Below are 5,435 nucleotides of genomic sequence, written 5' to 3' on the forward strand. Positions count from 1 at the left end.
GTTACCCTCCGTGCGACAAACCTCTCGCGTTTGAGTCCCCGTAGCCGATCCTCGTGCGATGGAAATCCTTCCTCCAGGTTCCGGAGCACCCCACTATTGCTGGAAATTCCTAACAAGATATCCTTTAGCCGTCCTGACTTGTCATACTCCCACACAGTGAAGCAGCACACGGGGGTAATGCACTCCCCTCGCCGCCATCTTCCAAATCCCCACTTCACGAATTTGCGTGTCATCCTTGCGCAGGGGTCATGCTAATCTTGTCTATATCGTTCCAATTTTAGTATATGTGCTGCCAAATCCAGTACAGTATGGCTATTTTAACAATATTAATTCTGCCTATCCATGAACATGGGTGCTCTTTCCATCTTGTAGTGTCTTCTTAGATATTTTCATTCCACGTTTTATATTTAAAAACTCATCCTAAAATAATTTTGGATTTAGAGCAAAGTTACAAAGTTAGCTCATAGGCTTCTTGTGTGCTTTTCACCCAGTTTCTCCAAACTTAGCATCTTACATCATCATTAAACATTTGTTAAGAGTATAGAATGAACCTTGATACAATACTATAAACCAAATTATAGAGTCTATTCAAATTTCTTCAGTTTTCCCACTAGTGAACTTGCTGTATTTCAAGGTTTCATTCAAGATGCCATGTCATCATGTCTCACTTGCCTCCCTCAATCTGTGACAAAGTTTCAGTCTTTCCTTGTTTTTCATGATTTTGACAGTTCTGAAGAGTACTTGTTAGACTTTTTTATAGAAAGGTCATTAATTTGGGTTTGTCTCATATTTCCTCATAACTGAACTAAGATTACAGATTTTTGGAAAGAATACCACAGAAGTTAAGTGGCTTCTCGTCACATCACCGGAGCACATGTGGTTTCAGCATGGCTTCCTACAAGGGATGCTGAACTTGATCACTTGGTTAAGATAACGTCTGCCAGATTATGCTAAGTGAAGCTAGCCAATCCCTAAAAAAACAAATGCCAAATGTCTTCTTTGATATAAGGAGAGCAACTAAGAACAGAGTAGGGACGAAGAGCATGAGAAGAAGATTAACATTAAACAGGGATGAGAGGTGGGAGGGAAAGGGAGAGAGAAGGGAAATTGCATGGAAATGGAAGGAGACCCTCAGGGTTATACAAAATTACATACAAGAGGAAGTGAGGGGAAAGGGAAAAATAATACAAGGGGGAGAAATGAATGACAGTAGAGGGGGTAGAGAGAGAATAGGGGAGGGGAGGGGAGGGGAGGGGGGATAGTAGAGGATAGGAAAGGCAGCAGAACTCAACAGACACTAGTATGGCAATATGTAAATCAATGGATGTGTAACTGATGTGATTCTGCAATCTGTATATGGGGTAAAAATGGGAGTTCATAACCCAATTGAATCAAAGTGTGAAATATATCAAGAACTATGTATTGTTTTGAACAACCAACAATAAAAAATTAAAAAAAAAAAAGATAACGTCTGCCAGATGGCTCCATTGTAAATTCTCTTTCCATTGTTTGTGTGTTAGACACAAGTCATTAAAGCCAGCCCACACTCGAGGAAGGAAATTAAGCTCTACCTCATAGAAGGGTGAAAAATATACATTTTTTATTTGAAATTCTTCTGTAAAGAAGTTTTTTCTCTTCTGAATTTACTTATATATTTTTATTTAATGGTTCATTGGTGTAGTGTGGCTTCATGAACATTTTATTTGTTGGGCTATATGATCCAGTTTATTAGACAGATTTTAATTTTGATGCCTTTAAATTTATCAACTTTTTACCTTCTGGGTTTTGTTTGTTTTTAGTGCTTTACATCTTGTTTGGGAAGATTTATCCTACCCTGATAAGGATGGTTCTTTCCTGAAGTTTTCTCTTTGATAATTAGTATTTAATCTAAAAATAATTCAGTTCTGTGTATGACACAAATAATAAATAAATAAGTTTATTTCTTATATAAATTTTAACAGGAAGTATTAAAGCTATTGTCCTGACATCATTTGTTAACATTCTTTCTTATTCACTTCAACTGCCACTGCTGTCATGTATGAAATGGTGGTGGTGGTGGTGGTGTGTGTGATCCATTGTATACTTGTCTATTTCTACTTAATAATCTACATTGCTACTTTGCAGTATGTTTCAATATCAGGCAAAACTCCTTCATTTTTTTTCTTTTCTCAAAAGAAGACAGACAAAAAATATCATATATCCTATGAATCTGTTTATATGAAATGTTTAAATTGAAAAAAATCCATAGAGACAGAAAGTAGATTTAGTGCTTACCAACAGCTATGGAAGAGACAAACTAACAGTAACTTCTGTGACTATGGGTTTTATTTCTGGGGTGATGGAAATATTCTGGAATTAGGTAGTTGATCTGTTTATAGTATTGTATCAAGGTTCATTCTATACTCTTAACATATGTTTAATGATGATGTAAGATGCTAAGTTTGGAGAAACTGGGTGAAAAGCACACAAGAAGCCTATGAGCTAACTTTGTAACTTTGCTCTAAATCCAAAATTATTTCAGGATGAGTTTTTAAATATAAAACGTGGAATAAAAATATCTAAGAAGACACTACAAGATGGAAAGAGCACCCATGTTCATGGATAGGCAGAATTAATATTGTTAAAATAGCCGTACAAGCCATACTTTGTCCATATACTAAAAATCACTGAATGATGTACTTTAAAAGGATAAACTTTATGGTACATGAATTATATCTAAAATTGTATTGTTAAGAGATGAGATCAAATACTGGACCCAAGGTTTCTTTTTGAGATGATGAAAATGTTCTAAAATTAAGTTTTGATAATGGCTGCATAACTCTGTAAATATACTACAAACCATCAAAATACACAATTTAAACAGGTGAAATTTATGTTTGTAAGTATTTTCATCAATGAAGGCAATTTTTGTTAATTTGATCATTAGACTTAAAATAAACCTGGAAAACAAAGAGAAATTTTGGGGGGTATTTTAATTAACACTATATTGTATTAAACCATAAGTTTAAAACATGAAAGAATTGTTAAACTTATGCTACTGAATTGTCCTATTGAATCAAAATGGTCTGTTTCTTTCTGGATAATTGAATAGCTTCCTTCACTCAAGTTTTGCATATATTTTAAGAGTTGTTTGTTGTTGCTATAGCTTTTGTTTCCTTTTTAAATATATCTTTTTTCTTTTCCATTTTTGGTATATGAAATATAATTACATTTATGTCAATTATGCTCCTAACTACCTTATTGAATTCTTTTGTTGGTTAAATCGTTTTTATTTGATTCTGCTGAGTACCTCAGAACAAAAGTAAACAGATATATATGATATTTTATTTTAGTATTTCTCTTACAAAAAGGTATCATAGTATATGTACTTTGTTTTGTTTGATTTATTCACTTTAACAACAGTCTATCATGACGTTATTGTCAATACTTCCATTTTAAAATGAAACAATGTGGGCTTAGAAAAGTTAAGTAGTTTTTCTTGTGTCACAAAGCCAAGTGAAGTTGCTAAGAATAACTCACCTGGGGATGTGGCTCAAGCGGTAGCGCACTCGCCTGGCATGCGTGCGGCCTGGGTTCCATCCTCAGCACCACATACAAAGATGTTGTGTCTGCCAAAAACTAAAAAATAAATGTTGAAATTCTCTCTCTCTCTCTCTCTCTCTCTCTTTAACAAAATAATAACTCACCTTTTCTATCTTGTTTATGATTATAATTTTCAATTCAGAGTTAATAGGCAAAAATAATATTTACATTTTTATTTTCTAGAAATATTACTGCTTCCCAGGAAGTATATCCCACCTTTGTTTAGAGACATAAATAATAGGTTTAATGAGAATTTGGAATAGCTTTAATACTTCCTGTTATGGCAAAACTTACTTCTTCAGATTTATTTTTTTTTCAGAGTTGAAAATACTCTGCAAGATTATTTGCTTCCATACCATCCCACACTCCTTCTGTTTATTCCTACTTTAGGCTTCCCAGCTGAAATGCATAATGCCTACAAAATCTTTACAATTTAAAGTATTAGAGAGTTAACATTTCCACCAAAATCATAGCAACTGAAGCAACTTATATGGTCTTCTTTTTTTAAAAAAAAAAAAGAATCTTTTTTCCCACAGTTAGACAAATTATATTTTAGCTCTATCTACAGAAAGGTATGCATGCACAATCTTGTATATTATGAATATACAAATTCATTTAAAATACCTTTCAATCACAGAATTAGTTTGGGAGGGGGGAGTAACCCAGTCCACTCGTGAGTGGAGAGTGTGTACCCATCTCTCAGCACACTGATTAGCTAATAACATCCTTTCTTCATTGTTTAGCCCCAAAGACCCTAATATGACAACATAAAGTACAAAGTTTCTCTCTAGAATTAACGTGATCCCTCTCGAATTCTGACAGAATGTCCTCAGCTCTCAATATTAGACACACCTACATCATTCACCTTCTGTGAATCAACTGAGAAAACCCACATGTGAAAAGTGTTAGCAATTAAATGTCAGGAGACCAATCCGAGTCTGCAGAACAAAGGTCCCTTATGAGTTTGACTTTCTCTACGATGCATCTCTACTTCATGCACTCAGTGATATTCAAGATGGGTATCCATGCAAGTTTTAAGAAAATCTAGGTCTGAAAAAAAATTGCACTGGAGGAAATAATATGATCACTGAGTTCTAAAACATAATGAATCTCTTAGACTCTTGCATGATAATATCATAGCATCCATACACATTAATAGTTTTCTCTATGTGTTTTAAATTATTTAATATTTACCCCTTTCTTCCTCTTATCTAATTGTATTGGGTATTATTTATATTACTTATATTAGTTACATAGTCATAGTGATAATAAGAGTTCTTAAATTGTTCTTGACTATCATTTTTGTCACTATTTTTAAGTGAATTGGTTTAAAGACTATCTTCCTGTTCTTCCCTCTGTCCTCCTTTTTTCATTCCTTCCTTTCATCCCTTTCTCCCTCCCTTCCTCTCCCTCCCTCCTTCCTTCTTTCTTGACTTCCTGCCCTCCTCCCTTTAGATGATGCATTTTCTGCCAGGTTTTGGCATCTGAGTAATGGTGGCCTCTGCAGTCTTACTTACATTTTTTATGTTTAAGAGTATTGGGATTAACGTACCTCCTCAGTATGACAGCTAAAGGGGATAATGCTTATAAAGACCTTAGATCAGTGGCTCACATATGGTGAGCACTCTACTAAGATGGAACATGCTAAGACATAAGCTCCAGGGTTTTGTTTGATTTTGACATGTGTTAAACACATCATTATAGACGTTCATGTAGGAAAAAGATGGCCCAAAATTCTTGGCTAGGAAGAAAAGTAAAATATTCATTGCTTTTAATCGGATCACAAAAGATTTGCAAAAATGGAGGTGTGATTCTAAATTAGAGCACTGGCAGTATCAAGACCTAAGTCCTCT

General features: G+C 34.4%; 1 non-coding gene across 1 annotated transcript; it reads right to left on the reverse strand.

Moving 5' to 3' along the window:
- Window positions 1–203: 203 nt before the first annotated feature.
- Window positions 204–305, reverse strand: LOC125613839. Its single transcript, XR_007344437.1, has one exon. It is a non-coding gene; the product is annotated as a U6 spliceosomal RNA (small nuclear RNA).
- Window positions 306–5,435: the final 5,130 nt, after the last annotated feature.

This window comes from Marmota marmota, unplaced genomic scaffold (assembly GCF_001458135.2).
Source record: "Marmota marmota marmota unplaced genomic scaffold, marMar, whole genome shotgun sequence".
Classification (NCBI taxonomy): Eukaryota; Metazoa; Chordata; class Mammalia; order Rodentia; family Sciuridae; genus Marmota; species Marmota marmota.